General features: G+C 43.2%; 1 protein-coding gene across 4 annotated transcripts in view; it reads right to left on the minus strand.

The window, feature by feature from the left end:
* The window catches only part of zfhx4 (zinc finger homeobox 4), a 92,492-nt gene that overhangs the window by 30,144 nt on the left and 42,574 nt on the right, over positions 1 to 19,774 (minus strand). The gene's annotated exons all lie outside the window — the stretch shown is intronic.

A 19,774-nucleotide genomic window follows, 5' to 3' on the forward strand; every position in this document is an offset into this window, starting at 1 on the left:
CTGAATTTTGGTTGACGTGGTTAGCTGTCAATTTTGGAATGCGTCATTCATGAGTGTATCTTCAGCAGACTCGAAGAACAATGTGTACGCGGAGATGATAAACCCACCAGCGCTGCACGTCCTCCTGTTTTGGCTTCGGTCCTGTCTCCGCCCCGTCTTGCCATTGTTTACTTGCTTCTTTTCGAAACTACCGTATAACCTCTAATGAACGCCCCTGGGGGCGTTACATTTTTCAAAAGGGGGGCGTTTATTGGGGTAAACAATCACAGTTGATCGAATTTTTCAAACCCTAACATAACTGCCCTACTAATTTTCCCTAAGGCCCCAGTCACACCGCCCGAACTTTGCTGGAGCGTTCCTTGAACGGTAGGGAGGGGGGGCCGAATTTCGACAACGCTCGTCACTGCACACAAAATGGGAAAAAAATCGAAAACACGGGCGTTGGCTTAGCGGTGCACCGCTGAAGCCGGCGTTGCTTTAGCGTTGGTTTAGCGGTGACGCGAGCGTTGGTATAGCGGCGTTCTGCGCATGCGGGCTTTGGCTCGGCGGGGGTATAAAGTTGGTTTAGCACCAATCATAGCAAGTCTCTCAGCATCCATGGTGATACAGTTTTACTGTAACTTTGAGCAAATTCGACATAGATGAGGTCTGAACTCAACGGCAGCTCGATTCCAAATGAGCTCCTGGTCCATTTCTTCCCGTATTTATAGCCAAATTCTGGTCCCGCTCCGACACCTCTATACCAACGCCAAACCAAAGTTCATCGCCGCCATGGATAGCTGCTTCAACGCCCGACACCGTTCCAGCAACCCCGTGTCCGCTCGTAAAACGCCTACAACCGCTCCACCGAAGTTTGTGCAACGTTTAATCGCCGCCCGGGCAACGCTGGCGAAACAGCGGTGGTCCAGCGTTCAAGATTTCTGCGTTGGCCTAGCGGACCCAAGCGTCCACGAACTTGCGTCTAGCGGTGCCAAACTTTGACTGGGCGTTGGTGGAGCGGGGGTGAACTTTGCCGGGGCGGAAAATTGCCCCCTCCTCACCGCTCGCAATATTTTATGCAGCTCAAAACTTTCGGAGCGGTAGGAGGGCCCCTCGAGAAACATCAGCGGTGGCTGAGCGTATACGGCGTTGCTTTAACGGGGGCCAACTTTTGTTAAACGGTGGTGAACGGTTACGAGTGGTGATGAATTTTTTTCACCGCTCCAGGAACGCTCCAGCAAAGTTCGGGCGGTGTGACCGGGGCCTAACTTTCATATGTTTTCTAGGTGAAAAGTCGTCGAATTAAGTGTTTTTAAAAATTGATTTTTGTATTATTTGGGGCGCTTACTAGCCTGGCAAGCCAGACTAAATGTGAATATTTAGTCTGGCCTCAATCCGTAGACATTTCCGACCGGTGTAGGAGAAACAACCCGCTGTCTTTCAAACTGTCTCTGTGCGTATAGGCCAACGCTCTGACCAATCAGCGCAACAGTGACGTAGTCAGAGCGACAGAAAGCAGTGGGGGAGACCTTGAAATAAATAATTTTTCAAAATGCGTATTAATTAATAAACAGGTTCTAGATATTAAGAAGTTTGGAGATAATGACCACAAGTTTGGAGTCTGTACCACATACTTAACATACACTCTTATTTTTTTCAAGTGTTTTTCAAGGGTTTGCTTAAACTGTTTTTGAGAGTTTTTATTTAGTGGCGTTTGGTGAAATAATTTCCCTTAAATTTAAAATAACGGGAAAATAAGAAACAATCAAAAAGTAATGTTTCAAAGCTGTTTATTAATTCTTCGTACTGCACAAACTAGCCCCATCCTTTTGGCTACGAGCGGAGCCAGCTGGTAGATCAGACTTTTGCCATAGCCGGTCGGCAAAACAGTGAAAACGTCCTTCTTGAAAAGGAATGAGCGGAGAGCCTCTTCCTGCTCATGTTTCAACGAAAACTCCAAGTCTAATTCTTCTAAAACTGATTCCAAAGCGGAGTCAAACGCGCGCTGTTCACTAGCCGTAGCCATCTTTCCTGCTGCGCTTTCTCCAGCGTCGCGCAGCTTTGTCGTCACTCCTGCAAAAGCCCGCCCAAAGAATCCAAACAAAAACCTTGCGTTGTGATTGGCGGGCACGATTTGATGCCCGGGGTGTTTTTGTTTATATGGTGCGAGGCTAGACCCACTCGTAGGCAAAAATATTTTTGCCCGCTAGGCGGGTGGGTCTAGTTTACTAGGCTAGGCGCTTACTGGAGTGTATACGGTAATGCAGGTGTTCATTTGGCGAGGAAACAGCCCAGATATAGCTCGCGTGTCAGCTGGCTTGACACCTTTGATCTTTTCGCCGACCACTGTTACGTCACTCACTTTGCATAAAGCTCCCTTTTTGCAGAAGTCACGCGCCTCGCAGATAATTTGATCTGATCATTCTGTTTCTAATCGTAAAGGTGTTGAAAAACACTGCGAGTTTTAAGCTAAAAGTCGTAAAAACGGTATTCGATTTGGATACTGGACTTGGATAGAAAACCTGGGGTATGTAAAACTGTTCAAACTTAGTTTTTTTAATTTTGAATTATTTTTTTCTGAAATATAGGGGGGGGCCGTTAATTAGGGAAGGGGCGTTCATTAGAGGTTATACGGTATGTCCTCATCTTCCTTTGTCTCATTATGATTGTTATGGATCACACTCATTCAAAGTTGCCTTTATGCGTTTTGGAACGTCGGGAATGATATTTAAAATGGCCTTAGTAAAGAATACACTGAGGATACATCACATTCTGGGTGTTCGTGTGCATCCTGGTATACAGCCTCCACATTTCAAAGATTTTAAGGTACGCTGGTAATCAAGTATCAGGTACGATAATAATAATAATAATAATAATAATAATAATAATAATAATGTGAGTTTGGAGCACATCTTCAGAAATCCATCTGCGGATTTTCTATTACAGAAAGAAAAGCTCACGTACATTGGCAGAATATTTTTAGTTTTACTCTCTAGCCAGTGACAAGTCGATGATATAGAAGAGGCCACTCCAATAACATGACCGGGCCTTGTGTAAATTTACAGTGATGGCAGAGAAAGAACAGGCCTCTCTCCAGTCCCTCCCCACCTCCCTCCTCTTTCTGGTTCTTTTTGTACAGAGTTATTATAGGAAGATAAAAGCAACAGCGGTGTTGTGACATGAGTCCCTGTTAGCATTGGGCTGGAAAGAGGCAAGATGAAAGAATGTTCTCGTGAAATGATGATTGCTCACACGGCCCTGATTTCTCCTGGCTTTAATCTCCTGGAGCACTCAGGTTTTCCTCTGTGCCATGCTGGGCCGGCCCGACCGAGCAGACCCGGGACCCGAAGCTGTAAGACATGGAGTGAGCGTCTTCATTTGCTCGTTCACGTCCTCCGTAAACAGTGCACCTTACTGCCTTTTACTAAGCATGTGATGACCCTGTGATGGTTCTCTTGCGCTGATGAAGACTGGCTTGTTAAGGAACCAGAGAGGTGGTGATTAAACTGACAGGGTGGCAAGGCCCTGATGTACACTTATTAAGCAAATAAGGGATCTTTCTGTATTTCTTCCATTATGGGTGCTAAGGGGAGGGGAGGGGAGGGGAGTGCAAAACAACAACGTCATCAGCATGAAAAAATAAAAAAATCCCAGAGAAATGCCCGTTTCTGAAGTGAGAGGCGATTTGGTAATGAACCTTTCAATTCGCTCTTGGGATAATGCATTCTGACTGGTGCATTAATTACTCGGTAACATCCCATCAAAATGCAAATGCAGCACTTGACCCGCGAGAGTGTCGTACTGGCTGTTAACTCACAGGGTTTCTGCATAAAACGTCTGTTTTCTTTTATCAAACCAGGCACAATTTCAGCATCATGCAAAGGGGGGGAAGGGGGCTGGTGAGGTGGCACATGGGTCTGCCAGTGTTTGACATCCACCCCTCAACACCTAAGCTGACACTCCTAATTGCAGCACTTGGAGATGGTGTAGCTCTCAGATGGGATATTTCCCCTCACCACACCATGATCTGACAAGCTCAGGTCTCTGCAGTAATAGCCTTCTGCAGGGGCAGGGACACAAGGACACAAGCTGGAGGACAGGGGCAGGAAGCCCCAACGTTCAGGGCTTCGGTTTAGGGACAATGTCTATTGTTAAAAGCGCTATACAAGCTATCCAAACAAATCCATTGGCTGTCAATTTATGAATGCAGAACTACAACACAATAATGGAGGAACATGATGAATATCTGAGAGTGAACACATGGCACACATATGAGAGGTCATGCGGCGTTAAACTGTGTTCAAGGAAGCACAAGGAGAGCTGACAGAACTGATAATCGGTAGAAAACCAAAAGATTGACCAAAAAGAATGAGAGAGAATAATTCTGAGAACATTTGGTGTGCCTTAAAACACATCTCTTGCCATCAATTTAAAGGATATGGGACATGAAACATAAATGCACGCTATATCAGTTTCTTTCCATTAAAAATATGAATTAATTGCATCAACAAATACAAAATCATCTATTAAATTCAGCAAAATCGTTATATTCGTGATGATTATATGGCATTTCTGCTCGAGCTCCGATATGCATATTTTACAACCGGAAGAGCCGCTGTCACGTGATCATACGTCACAAAAACTTTCGGGCACAGCACAAGCGGGTAGATGAATGGAGAAGTGGATGACAAGAAAATTGTTTTTATAGTCTTTAACGTACATTGGACATCATGGCGTATTGTGCTGCTTATGGTTGCAATAATTCCAATGGGAAATGCCCTGGAGTAAGTTTTTTTGCATTCCCCAAGGACCCGAAGCTGAGGAACGTGTGGGCTCACCTGCGCATGTGCAGAAGGCTTCGCGCATGCGCAGTAGGCTTGGTAGGACAAATCCAAGAGGTAGAACAACTTTACAGAACACCTGTTGAAAAAACTTTGCACCTACTGTTTCCCACAAACTGTGTTCGGACCATTTCACTGAGGATTCTTTCAACATTAATACTCAGGTACTGAGCGATATTAATTGCCAAGCCAAATTTAAGAGGCTACTTAAAGATGGAGCCGTTCCCAACGTCCCAATTCAGGAACAAGACGGCGGAGTGAAACCCGAAGTGCTACGGCTACCACGAGGTGCATTCGCTAAGCGACTGAAAGCCGAGGTAAGGATTAGTATTATAATTTTGGGTGTATCAATTATTGATTCTCATAATTCTGACTCGTTTCGCCATTTTGAATGTTTTCATCTCGGACTCTGGAAGCATTGTATCTCAATCAATCTCGAAAAATATCAGCAAAAAAAAAAAACTAGCTTGCAACGGACTTTAGCTAGATCCATGATGAACTTTCAATGTATGATACAAAAATAATACTTCTTTCAACAGATCATTAGCCTTTGAGCAGAATTGTTTTTAACTTACCAGGAAGTGTTATCCAGCCGACCGCTTTCAGTTTCATGAGGGCTGAATGACTCTCAGAATCATCTGACCCGTCAGAGTAAAGACAAGATCCATGTTCATGTGAATTTCCAGCTATCGGTTCGAATTGATAGGGTCTAACGTCACATCTCTGTGAAACATCGGGAATGTCACTGTCGATGGTGTCCATTTCTGTAACCTGTTTACATTAGATTCCCAAGCGCTGGCGCCTTGGAAAGTTTTTGTGACGTCACGGGTCACGTGACCACCTAGCTCATTAACGAATCCTTGTTTTACGCTGATGTATAAAAAAAGTTGAATAATGTGATGATTTTCACATTTTTGACGCCCTGCAGTGATTTAGATGGCATTTCTTATGTCCTTTATACATAATTATACCCAGAAAAAAATCCATGTCCCATATCCTTTAAATAAAAAAAATCAAAGGCTACACTCGAACCTTCACTTTCATCGATATTATTCAACAACGTCGACCTGAGAGTCTTGAGTTGGGGTGCGGGTGGGGGGTGAGGGGCGTGGCTATCTAGTGCAAAGCAGAACCCAATCAGCTCAAGTCCTCCCCCCTTTTTAGAGTTCTTTAAAGATTCCTTGTGTCATTTACTTGAGGGTGTGGTGAACGGTGCGTTAAAAATACACCACTGAATGGTGCTGTGTAAAAATACTGTCCATTGTCTATCAAAATTGAACCTACATCAGGTTTTGAAAGCTTTCTGGAACACAACGTGATATATCAACATGGAAATGCTCTAGAGTGGGCTTTTTTTTTTTTAATTTTTAAACAAAATAATTGTAAAAGCTGTAATGTTACAATCCAACTCTCCAAATCTGTACTTTTGGAAAAATGAGTTCTTCAAGGGTTCTCAAGCATTTTGGACAAACAAACTTACAGACCCTTCATTAGAGATTGATTGATTGATTGATTGATTTCAAACAAATTGTTTTTCAAAAACTGCCACATTAATTAACTGTGTACAAAACTATCTTGGTTATTCAGGGAGTTTCTGAACTTTCTGCTCAAAGAACTCATCTCATCTCATTATCTCTAGCCGCTTTATCCTGTTCTACAGGGTCGCAGGCGAGCTGGAGCCTATCCCAGCTGACTACGGGCGAAAGGCGGGGTACACCCTGGACAAGTCGCCAGGTCATCACAGGGCTGACACATAGACACAGACAACCATTCACACTCACATTCACACCTACGCTCAATTTAGAGTCACCAGTTAACCTAACCTGCATGTCTTTGGACTGTGGGGGAAACCGGAGCACCCGGAGGAAACCCACGCGGACACGGGGAGAACATGCAAACTCCGCACAGAAAGGCCCTCGCCGGCCACGGGGCTCGAACCCAGACCTGCTTGCTGTGAGGCGACAGCGCTAACCACTACACCACCGTGCCGCCCTTCAAAGAACTCATTTTAATTAAAATTTTAATCAGGACCCAGTTAACATTATTGATAGAAATAATAAATTTTATAACAGAAGCTTGTAGTTTTGACCGATGTAAGAAAATTAGAAAATTGTAGACTCCGCAGACCTCGCTTTGAGAATGATTGATATAAGGGTTCATTTGAAAGTTAAGGTTTCTTATCTTGGAAAAAAAGGGCTTTAGTTAGAATCTCTTCTCAGGCATTTTAGGATCTTTCTGCTGGACAAAAATAAAAATCGGTCCCCTATGGGTCCATGTGGCTACTGCTTATAAATAAAATAGTTTTCTGATCCCATGTCCATACAGTAAATACAGCATATATATTTAATCTATGAGGCAGGAGCCACAAAAGTGAACAATTTAAAAATCACAGAAGTAAAATATACCAAGTGTCTGTACTTTATATTATTCTACTCTTACCTCTTACAGTTTTCGAAACTGAAACCTCCGAACCCATGCTGACACACACACGCTGTCACCATGACCTTTTCCCGGAAAAGGCCCGGCGCTAGAGCTCAGTGGTCTCAATACTCTTTTCGACAACTTCCTGTAACAACTCGGAAGTGCGTCACATCTCCATCACACACGGGACCACTGGCCGATGAAGGCGAGGAAAGGGGGGACGACCTGGAGTATATTTTAAAATAGGAACGCACTTTCCCTCGGTAATAAGCATAAACACGTCCGAAAGCGATTTCTTTAGTCTCGTCCGTTTATTTTTAAATGGTGAACCGAATTGTATACACTCACCGGCCATTTTAATCAGAGCGCGTGTATGCGCGTGCGCAGTGCATCATTGTTACACTCATTCTTACAACACGATGACATAGTGGCTACAGCCTCTACGTGAGCCAGTAGACACAACAAAGGAACACTTAAGGGTTATAAATTTTCTAACTACGCTTACAAAGCTGCAAAATGTCTCTAAAATAGACACAAGCCTGAAAACAGTGCTCAACTCTTTCACTGAGTAACAGAAAACAACATTGATCTCGAGTCGAAAAAACTGTGACAGATACCACAAATGTCTTTGTAAAAGCACTCTTCGTAGCATGTCGTTTAGTGGATTACACTCCCAGATTTTCTATTAGTTTCACTGCTGTAATAATATGCTTTAAGATGAATGACTGAATAATAAGCCGAGACTTTAAGAAGAAGTTAAATATGCAGGTTGAGGCGGTTTGAATCAAACAGCAGTGTGTTGCTACACTTTGTAAAGGGAGTGGATTATTAATAGTGGGCAGGTCAAGCCCTAAAATAAGAACTCATTCTTTGTTATTGGCTTGGAGTAGGCGACCCTCAAGTGCAAAGCTTTTGTTTTTCCTCTGTGACGGATAATAAAGCTAAAACACATACCGTATGATGGCAGTGTTTCTAACCTCGCTCTTATTTATAAATGAACGCTGGAGACCTGAAGGGAACCCTTGTATCAGGTAGGCTTGGTTAAGATCTCGAGAGCTGAAGTGGGTCTCGGGAAACAAAGATAGAAACAAGCTCTTGATCGTGCTGTAATACTGTTGTATGTGTGTGTGTGTGTTGAGAATGTTTCTTTACACTATATATTATGCAAATTTCTCCTGCACACCTAGACACAGCGGGATAATAATCAGCAACCCCATTCACTAATCACCGAGTTTAACACGGCACGCTGTCAGCTTGCCCGAGTGTCTCCCATGTGTATGTGTGAGACACGCTTAATTCAGATCAGACGTAATAACAGATTGGAGTAAAACCACTCCTGCCCAGATGGAGCCATGCAGAGTGCGCAGGCGCGCATGCAGCTCCTCCATACAAACCGATTCACTGAAAATCCATTATTATTATTATTATTGAGCAAACAAGGCTTCAATCTGGTTATAATTTTAACACCAGCAGTCCCTACTGTACGCCTGGCTCATCATGTGTCTTTAATGCAACCCGAAATGATGGAATCATGCAGGAATCATCATCTCTTGCTCTGGGAACTCTCTGCTTGCACCATGCCGCCTTGATCACACTCGCCTTTTATTTAAAACAGCACCAATCTTGCAGACCAACTTCTTTTCATTTACATACATTAGCAGAGTTCAAACGCGCCACTAGCTATGAGCGAGTTCCCCAGATAACTTCTGAATCTGTCTGCATAATGGCTCCCTGTAACGCAAGCAACGCGGAAAAAGACAAAAATTGGGAGTAAATATATGAGTAATTTCACTGTTCTCTTTTTTTTAATCCCTTTAGATTTAGATTTATCTGTTTATTAGGAACTGGAATTAGCTGCTCTTCATTTCAACCGGGGTTTCCTCACTCATGAGTGGTCCTTGAGGAAGTACACGTCCTGGATGGCGTCACGTTTGGTTCGTTAGAAGATAATTTCAGGGTGTTTTACGCAAATAGCAACTTGAAATCAATTGTGAACAAACATGCAGAAACCTCAACATGGCATCGAAACAATGTGAGGAATGAAGAATCCTGTCGGATTTGAACATAATGGATTTTATACCACTTTAAACACATGGACTAAGTGAACGTGACGACTGCGTTAAGTTGAACTTCCCTGCTGTACTAACTCTGAACTCGGGTTAAGCTGAAAAGCTCTGAATGGCTAACGACAGTAAGGAAAGGCTAGGGATAATCAATACCAGCTATCAATCCTATACTTTGTTCCGCTGGATGAGGATAAGCGAAGACGAGGAACACAGCCCGCGCCAAACTGACATGAAATGAAAGAAATCTGTTTGTCAAAAAGCACTGAATTGGTGCAGGCAATTTAACCGGAGAGAAAATAAACAAGCAGGTAAATAAATATATAATGCTTCCTGAGGTCAGTGGAGTGAATGTCAGTGAGAAGGAGGGAGAGAGGGAGGAAGAAAGGATGGTGTGATGGCCAGAGTCAGGACTAATTACTCGCAGGCACAGCAGTGGAAGAGGGGGTCACTAACTTTAGCCTGACACCTGAACGCCGCAGCCGTCAGTGGCCCCCGAGCCTAATCACGAGTGAAAGGACTTGGGCTCTACACTCTCGGAGAGATGATAGCTAATGACAGGGGTGTTGGATACACACACATCACGCCAACAGTCAGCGGCGTCCGAGCCCGAGCGGAAATCCGTCCGTATCGTCACACGTTCATATTAACACCACTGCGGACTTGTAGCGCTTTAGGCAATCGCTTAATTGTCGCTCAGTGTTGCCTGTCTTTGTGTCTGACGTGCTTTGACAATGCCTTGTCTCTTTTAATGCCCTCTGACAGTTAGCATTGTACTATCTGATGCGGTTAGTGTCAGTGGTGGCGCTGCACATTTAAAATGCCACGACACAACTGGCTTGGCTGAATTAAGTCCAGATCAGTGCTGCTGCTATTGCTAATTCCTCAACTCTTAACACTCGACCCGCTTCGAATCATCACTATTAGCACTTACACCTTCCCCGGTCATGTGATCTGTGCTTTAAACCATCTATCCTCCTTTTGTCGCCAGCCCACTATTCACGCACTAAGCTCGGCTTATTGTTATTGTTCGCCCCCAGAACAAAAAAAGGATATGCCTTTTTTTTTTTTTTTAAATATGCGTAAATAGAGGCTGCCATTGCACTGCAGCTGCAGTCACTTCTAAAGGTATCACGTTCCCACATGTCTGAAAGAGCCGCTTTAGAAATTCGCTACCTGCTCTTCAACAACTACAAAGGCACGGACGGAAGGGAGGGGGAGAGAAAAAAAATCAAATACCTTTTTCATGGGTGGAATTAATACGCATTAGTATGCAAAGGAAAGCATCCTGAGGATCCAAAGGAGGGCTTTGTATCACAAATAAGCATAAATGGCTGCAGTCAGGTATGTTAATGTGGATAATCATTGCAATTTCTGCAAATTATAACTGTCAGTGGGCACAAACAGACTATGAAAACATGAGGTAACAATTTAGCTTTTGTACTGCGCCGTTTCCAAAAGTGGGATCTCGCTGAAAAGCAAAACAGCCTAAAAAGCAAGACTCAGCCCTGAAACATGCCTTTTTTTTTTTTTAAATAGTTTAAGGCTGACCATTTTCAAAAATAATTTTGGACTTTCTGCACACAAAAACCACAGAGTAATTATGATACAGTTGGGCAGGAGGATTATTCAGAAATGACTCAATCTTGAATCCGAGCCATCTCAGACTTTCTGGTAAAAAATAAAATAAAATTAAATAAATAAATAAATAAATAAATAAATTGACCTTATGATATGAAAAATGAGTCAACTATTGGGTATTGTCTCCAGTTAATGATACAGTAATATAAACTGTTGGCCAGTGACAGCACTCCTGGGACAATTTACGTCCCTGGAATCAAAGCCTGTCTTGGCACATGGAGCTCATGCCAATCGTTTCCACTTTCCCATGGCCCTATTTCTAGAAAAGGGAGCGAGAAACTTGTTTAGCCTTTTGAGGACCCGTCTAACATGGTGTTATCGACATTATTAATGGCTTGAAGCCAACTAGAACACATTGCTATGCCACAGCATGTTTCTGTTCCGATCGCGATCCTCTCGAGATGCTCAGACGAGCAAAAAAGCAGTCGCTGGAGTGTTTGTAGCTTCAGGAGGGCCTGTGGCTCAGTGCAAAGTGCCCTCAGGTAAAACGGTGGGACGTATAGGGGCAGTAAAGAAAGTCAGAATCCCTGTGCTGTACTTACTCTCATCACAGCGGCCACTGCTCCTCATGCTTTGTGCGAGGAATCAAAGGAAAATGGATGCCCTTGCATTAGTACATCACCCATGGCTAACAGAATGATGAGACCGATTTGGCTGCATGTCATATCTTACACTCCGCTGCCTGCCTGCACATTTCAGTCTATGTAATGGCCACAAATTATGGTTACAAGCCCTGGAAAACACCGTCTGGGGAGATGAACTTGAAATCTTGAAAAGTAACTGCTGTAATTGCCTGTGTGGCCTCTTGGTGAAAAAAATTTCAAAACCATTAAAATGACATTCATGTCTTTGGATTGAAATGTAGAAAAAAAAAAAGAGTGAATAAAGAAAAAGCAAATTGGGGACTTCGGTGGATGAAGGGACTGAACTATAGAGCCCCGGAACTAAATCAGCGTTCACGCTGTACGTAGCTATGGAAACCAAAGTCACTGAGCAGTGGAGTTTGGGTGTTTCTCGAAGTAAATTGAACTACTTTGTGTCTATGCTGTCGTCAAGAACAGAGTCTAACATACAGTATTGTTATCCATACAGGACACTTTTTGGATGGAATAAAAACATGTGTTCTATTCCCTTCTAGAGGGTTTCATTGATTTGGTTTGATAGGATGCAATATTGCTAGCATATCGCTTATCCTATGTGTATTATGTCACTCTAACCAATGGAGAATGAGCGTTGAATATGGTTTACGATACTGCATGGTTGTCGTAAAACTTCAGCGCCAGCGAGCGACTGTGACAATTTGTAAACAAATACAGCCGCCAGGTTTGCTCCATTAAATACGGAAGATTTTGAGAGAATTTTGAAAGAGAAAGACGTGTTGAACGCCTGAAAGGAATGTGTATGTATGTATTATAATAATAATAATAATAATAATAATGGGGCAGCAGGTGGTGTAGTGGTTAGCGCTGTCGCCTCACAGCAAGAAGGTCCGGGTTCGAGCCCCGTGGCCGGCGAGGGCCTTTCTGTGTGGAGTTTGCATGTTCTCCCCGTGTCCGCGTGGGTTTCCTCCGGGTGCTCCGGTTTCCCCCACAGTCCAAAGACATGCAGGTTAGGTTAACTGGTGACTCTAAATTGAGCGTAGGTGTGAATGTGAGTGTGAATGGTTGTCTGTGTCTATGTGTCAGCCCTGTGATGACCTGGCGACTTGTCCAGGGTGTACCCCGCCTTTCGCCCGTAGTCAGCTGGGATAGGCTCCAGCTTGCCTGCGACCCTGTAGAACAGGATAAAGCGGCTACAGATAATGAGATGAGATGAGATAATAATATTGGCTGGCTTTTTTTCATGGTCTATCAGATATATTCCATTCAGCTTCTCGTCTTCGACTCGTTCAATATCATGCTAGCTGAATGAAATATATCTGATATATACCACTCAACGCCAGCCAATATTGTTTAAATATAGAACTGAGAATGAGCGTTGAATATGGTTTATGATATTGCACGGTTGTCAAGCCAGCATGACGTCACACGTTGGAGACGTAAAACTTCCATGCTAGCGAGCGACCGTGACAATTCGTAAACAAACATGGCCGCCAGGTTTGCTTCATTAAAGTGCCATTCCACCATTGGATGTATTCTTTGGCATAAAATACAATATATTTTGACAACATATATAAATGGTATCACTAGATAGAGAAATCTTTTAGCTTCAAAATGATATATCAAACACAATTTTTTGACAACGACAAGTATATTAATTTTGCGACCAAAGTCACCGACCCTTTTAATTTCTGCGCGTGATGTCATCGGCAGGTTCCCCTTCTTGTGTACCACGTGACGTGTGACGTGGCACATATTATCAGCAATGGCGGATAGACCGCGATAAAAATAATACCAATAAATCTAGCTAATACCAATAAATCTAGCTAACTGAAAGATTAACTCAAAATTTTTCGCAATTTTTTTGGCCCCCATATACGAGGAGAAATGACTCTCTCACTTTGGGGGTTTCCTGGTCTAAAAATAGTCCGACACGTGGTACACAAGAAGGGGAACCTGCCGATGACATCACGCGCGGAAATTAAAAGGGTAGGTGACTTTGGTCGCAAAATTAATATACTTGTCGTTGTCAAAAAATTATGTTTGATATATCATTTTGAAGCTAAAAGATTTCTCCGTCTAGTCATGTTGTCGTAAAATATATTGTATTTTATGCCAAAGAATACATCCAATGGTAGAATGGCACTTTAAATACAGAAGATTTTGAAAGAATTTTGAAAGAGAAAGACGTGTTGAACGCCTGAAAGGAATGTGTATGTACAATAATGATAATATTGCCTGGCTTTTTTTTGTGGTCTATCAGATATATTCCATTCAGCTACATGTCTTCGACTTGTTCCGTATCATGCTAGCTGAATGGAACATATCTGATAGACCACTCAACGCCAGCCAACATTATTTAAATATTATATTAAGAAAGTGTCTTTGACTAAATTTCTCTGAATTCGTTGAAGGAATAGTGTCGTTATGCGGTGTAAATAAAATTCTATTTTGGTGTTTTTGCCGTGGTACCGCAGGCTACTGCGTCAGGAAGCAAATGCAGTACAGCTCGGGTTTTCTTTCCTTGACTTTATATATGCTCACACACAGATGAGAAGCACATCACATCACATCGTCCCATTAATGTGTGTTGTTGCCCTACAGCTGCTATGTAAATGGTACTCAGTCCAGTGCTGCTAAATTGTCCTGGTTTTGAAAAGCTCCTGAAGCATGATCACTCAGAAATGAAAAGCTTTCAGAGCTGCAGCATTTAAAGTCTCGTTCATCTCTGAAGTCAGCCCCGGCCCTTTGTCTATAACCATAAGTGCGAGCCAAACAAAGGCGTCCTCTTCTTTCTCCTGTTCTAATATGGCGGGCTGGTGGGGGGAACTGTGACGGCTGAGGAGGGGGGGCAGAATGTAAAGGGTGGAGGGGGCGCTTAGAAACAATTACCTCCATAAGATCTCATCTCCACTCGCATAGACACTGTCAAACAGAGACGCAACCAAAGCCCTTCGCTGAGCCAGAGAAATGGATCTCTTCTTCTACAAACCATACAATTACACATCTCATGACAAGCCAAACTCTCTCAACGAACATCAGCAAGCAGATGAAATATTTATACAGGAACAGTTCGGTACAGAATGTTCCATATAAATGAGAAGGAAACATATTTCATCTTTGGGGTCATTATTTGTTCGGGTCCATTCTCATTTCTGATGAGTCACGAGGTCCTGTAATCTTCTATAACAGCAGATCGGATAATAGTTTTTATTCTATCCGCATTCACTGGATATGAGCAGTCGCGCGCTCTGATTGGCTACTCTACTACTAGGATATCAGCTCATATACCGTGAGGAGAGAAAAACAAAATGGCGGAGCGTGTTGCTGAACCAACCGAGGACGAAATAAAAACTCTGCTCGAAAACAAAACCCCCAAAAAGCAACAAATATGGAATAAAAGTATTTGATGATAAGAACGTATCTTTTTATTTTTCAAGAATTATTATTATCTCATTTTTCACAAATTGCGACTGTCATTCCGCCGGTTTGTTTGCATTCTAAGCGGACATGATTTTGTTGGATGTTTTGTCTGATTCTCATATCATCTCTAGCCGCTTTATCCTGTTCTACAGGGTCGCGGGTGAGCTGGAGCCTATCCCAGCTGACTACGGGCGAAAGGCGGGGTACACCCTGGACAAGTCGCCAGGTCATCACAGGGCTGACACAAACACTACGTTCAGACTGCAACCTGAAACGACCCGTATCCGATTTGTTGTGAAATCCGATTTTTTTGTTAGGCCGTTCACATTACCAATTATATGAGACTTGTATGCGATCTCCAATATGAACGGAAAACGACCCAAAAGTGTCCCGCATGCGCAAATTGACACGTAATAAGCACATCTACGTAATACATAAACAAAAAAAAAAAGCGCACTCTTCAAGTTTGCAAGTAAAGCATGGAGATGAGGCGAGACCTGGCGATGTGGTTTTTGTGGCGGCGGCGGAACTCACACAATAACCTGGTATTGTGGAGGTGATTGAGAAGCACCAAAGAGGCGGGATTAGCCAACGCAGAATAGTGACGTTTGTCTCTTGTTGATGACGTGTAGGTCGCATGAATGCGACCTGTCCGGTCAGACTGCAGTCGCATGTGAAAATAACGGATACGCATCGGAATTTGGACCACATATCCAAGCGGCCTGGGTCGCATGTGAAAAAAATCGGATCTGTGTCGTTCAGATTGTCAATAACAAATCGGATACAGGTCGCATATGGGCAAAAAAAATCGGATATGGGTCGTTTCAGGGTGCAGTCTGAACGTAGTCATAGGCCAAGTTTACATTAGACCGTATCTGTCTCGTTTTCTTCACGGATGCACTGTCCGTTTACATTAAAACGCCTGGAAACGCCGGGAAACAAGAATCCGCCAGGGTCCACGTATTCAATCCAGATCGTGTCTGGTCCGGTGCTGTGTAAACATTGAGAATACGCGGATACGCTGTGCTGAGCTCTAGCTGGCGTCGTCATTGGACAACGTCACTGTGACATCCACCTTCCTGATTCGCTGGCGTTGGTCATGTGACGCGACTGCTGAAAAACGGCGCGGACTTCCGCCTTGTATCACCTTTCATTAAAGAGTATAAAAGTATGAAAATACTGCAAATACTGATGCAAATACTGCCCATTGTGTAGTTATGATTGTCTTTAGGCTTGCCATCCTTCCACTTGCAAGTGGTAAGTGATATGCGCTGGGATCACACACACAGCGGCTCAGTCCCGAATCACTGCTCGTGTGCTTCACTCGCACACGAGTGTGAGCTACGCAGGGCCGGAGTGCGCACCCTCCAGAGGGCACTCGCTGTTCAGGGCGGAGTAATTTGGAGCGCAGGATGCCTGCGGAGCCGAGCATATCCGTGTATTGGTGTTGCTGTGTGCACGCGAATTGTGTATTGGCGTTGCTGTGTGCACACTAATCGTTTTAAAAACGTTAATCTGATGATCCGCTGATACGGTCTAATGTAAACCCCACCATAGACACAGACAACCATTCACACTCACATTCACACCTACGGTCAATTTAGAGTCACCAGTTAACCTAACCTGCATGTCTTTGGACTGTGGGGGAAACCGGAGCACCCGGAGGAAACCCACGCGGACACGGGGAGAACATGCAAACTCCGCACAGAAAGGCCTTCGCCGGCCACGGGGCTCGAACCCGGACCTTCTTGCTGTGAGGCGACAGCGCTAACCACTACACCACCGTGCCGCCCTGGATGTTTTGTATAAAGTTTTTATTTACTGAATTTGCAAAAAATAAAAATCGCTGTTTTTCTCAAAATCCAGTGAATGTGGATGGAATAAAAGAGTTCTTCCGCTCAATCCTGTCGTACATGGCTTATTGCTGACTCAGCGCTACGCTCATATACGCCTCGAGTTGGTGGAATAACTGTTAAATACTAATACACTTGTAACAAGTCATATTTATTGTTTCTATCGTAACAGCACATCCACGCTCCATAAAAATGGGTTAAAGTGCGAATATTCGTGGAGGCTTCCGTAACAAGGCGTTGAGATTTACAGAAGGAGCCTCCAGTTTTAGTGCTTTGTTTGTCTGTCTTCTCTTGTTGTCGTTTCTCCGTAACATGACTCGCTGTATTTTTTGTCTTATTAACTTCAAGAGAAACAAACAAGGCAAACTGATGTGGTGTACGACAAATAAAACACATCAGAACATGCTGTTATAGGAAACTCATTAACAGTCAGAGTAACTGTTTCATCACACCGCACCGTCATGTTTTATTCCTTACTTACTAGATACTGACGATTAGAAATCCTTTTATTATAAACGTCGCACCTCGACTATCGAGGTCAAGAGTTCTCAGACTAAGCAGCACATCAGGCGTCAGAAGAAAGCAGATTTTGGCACAGCACGCTACGTTTTACATGTTTTTTTATGGGCGGGACTTTATATAGCACATGTGTGTTAAAAGTGAGTGTGCGGAGGCCACATGCACCGAGCTTAGATTACTGTGATTTACAAATGGGGAACTCCACTTCAAAAACATGTTTAACCACATCACCCTCCCCCCCCCCTTTCCAAATTCTCAGCTTCATGATGTTTACCTTGTGTAAATGATGAGTCTTGTGGGTCACGGGCCGGGCGAATTACGCTCGCTCTGGGAGATCTGGCAACGTGGTTCTGAGGACGCCTGCGCTCGCGGTCGCTCTTTAGAAGAGAATATTACCGTATACCCAGGGAGCTGAGTGAGAGCTAGTGCTCTGGCCTAGTTGCTCTCGTTTGGCTAATTTAGCACACAGGACTGGAGACATCACATTCATTATCACACTCTGCTGCAGACTGAAATTAGAAGGCTGTCTGGACCCGGTACCCGACGATCAGAGGAAGACAAAGAGGAAGATGAACTTCATTTCGTGAACGTGAAGAGATTTTATGACTCCTTTCAAGTCGTAACAAAGGTCCTTTATCTGTGTCTATCTCTCTAATGGAATTTATGCTGGAGGTGTAAAGAATTTAAAAAACGGACTGTGTTTATTGCAATTAAATAAAGCTGTGTTTCTCTCAGCTCAGCTGTGCAATAAAACACAATTCCACCTTAATTAGGCTGTAAAAATAATATTTCAAACAAAATTCACTCACATGTACATACTGTATATGAAGTAAACGTCGCTGTAAGATTTATTCGGAAACGGCTTTATAATGAGTTGGCACAGTACCACGAAGCTGCTTTAAGGAGAAATAAATATATAGGTCAGCGTTTAAATGAATCTTTTTTTTTTTTTTTTGTTCCTCCTATATGAAACTGACTAATGATCAGAAAGTGCTAAACTCAGGAGTTATATATGCGCGCAGGCCCTACAAACGCCTTTAACACCCAGCTGTAATTCTGCGCAGGCCAAAATGTTGCTTACTCCAGGACCTCGTGCTGGAGCGCAGCCACAAATTACTGCCATCAGCCACAGGCAGTCGGCCCAGTCAGTCGTTCAACAGCCCGGGCGCCAGCCGCATCTTTCCCTTCCAGACACGTCGAAGGTAGCTTATTATTGATTGCTTATGATTGAATACATTTACATTTAAATTTATTCATTTGGCAGGATGGCAGAATTGGATTAATGTGTTGTATTTATAGTATTAAAACCGTCGCACCTCCTTGGCTAGCTTCGCTTGGTTTGAAAGCACTTCAAACACTGGGATTATGGGGTTAAACTACCTGAAAAATCTCCCTCCTACTTCAAGCTGGAGCAATAAAAAAAAAGAAGAAGAAGAAGAAGAAGAAAATGAACGCCACCCCTGTTGCCGTTTGTTCAGGGTTCTGACTGATTAGAGCTGCGCTCTCTTGGCTCGAGCCTTTGGGAACATTTGTGCGGAATCAAAACATTTCACTGTAACAGCGGTAGCCATACGAGTGTCTGTCTTGGATTGCGTGAGCAAAAGCAACACGTGAGGAAGTCCTAACATCTCTCCTGTTTGACAAATAAATTCTAGACAAGTCTACAGGTTTATACACATTCACAACCGTCTCGAACTGGGGGCAAACGCTCATTCGCCAGCGTTTAAGAGCGCGCTGTTAAAGGAAGTGAATTATAAATAAAATGTGTTCTAGGAGTCTGCGAAAGAGTAAATCATACTGTTGTTCCAAAAAAAAAACGTAGTCTGTATAAAAGCAGGGCATCCAAGATCCAAGGAAATACGCTTTAGAGAAATTCTTGTGTAGAATGACTTTGCGGTAAGAAAATACAGAAAAGCAAGAGATTTATTGGTGGAAATTTTAAATGATTTCAAGTAGTGTTAGTGAAAAAGAAAGGATAAGGTGAGAAGTACAGGAAAGAATGAAAGAGAGAGTGTGTGTTTGCACAGAAAGTAGGCTGTCTTGCTAAATTCACAATAATGATTTATCTAACTGGACTTTACTGCTGCACCCAAACCTCGGTGCACCTTTGATCCAGCTATAATTAAAACCAAACGTACAAGTCTCATTTATTTCCAATACAGGGTAGTTATAAAAGTGTAGTTTCACATGTGGTTCTCGGCTGAAGACCATCTGGTTCTGGAGTTCGTATATAAACAGGACACTTTGGAGAACAGAGATTAATTCAGCTTCGGAATGCCATTCAAAATGTGTTAGCTGTTTTTTTTTTTTTTTTCTTCCAGTCAGGTCAAGCAAAGCAAAAACAAGGTGAGCGCTTTTCTCATTTCATAGAAGGATCATTAACATAGGAATTGTTATATAATGAGCCCTGACTTGCTCTTATGTTTTAAATTATG

Source organism: Neoarius graeffei, chromosome 19 (genome assembly GCF_027579695.1).
Source record: "Neoarius graeffei isolate fNeoGra1 chromosome 19, fNeoGra1.pri, whole genome shotgun sequence".
NCBI lineage: Eukaryota > Metazoa > Chordata > Actinopteri > Siluriformes > Ariidae > Neoarius > Neoarius graeffei.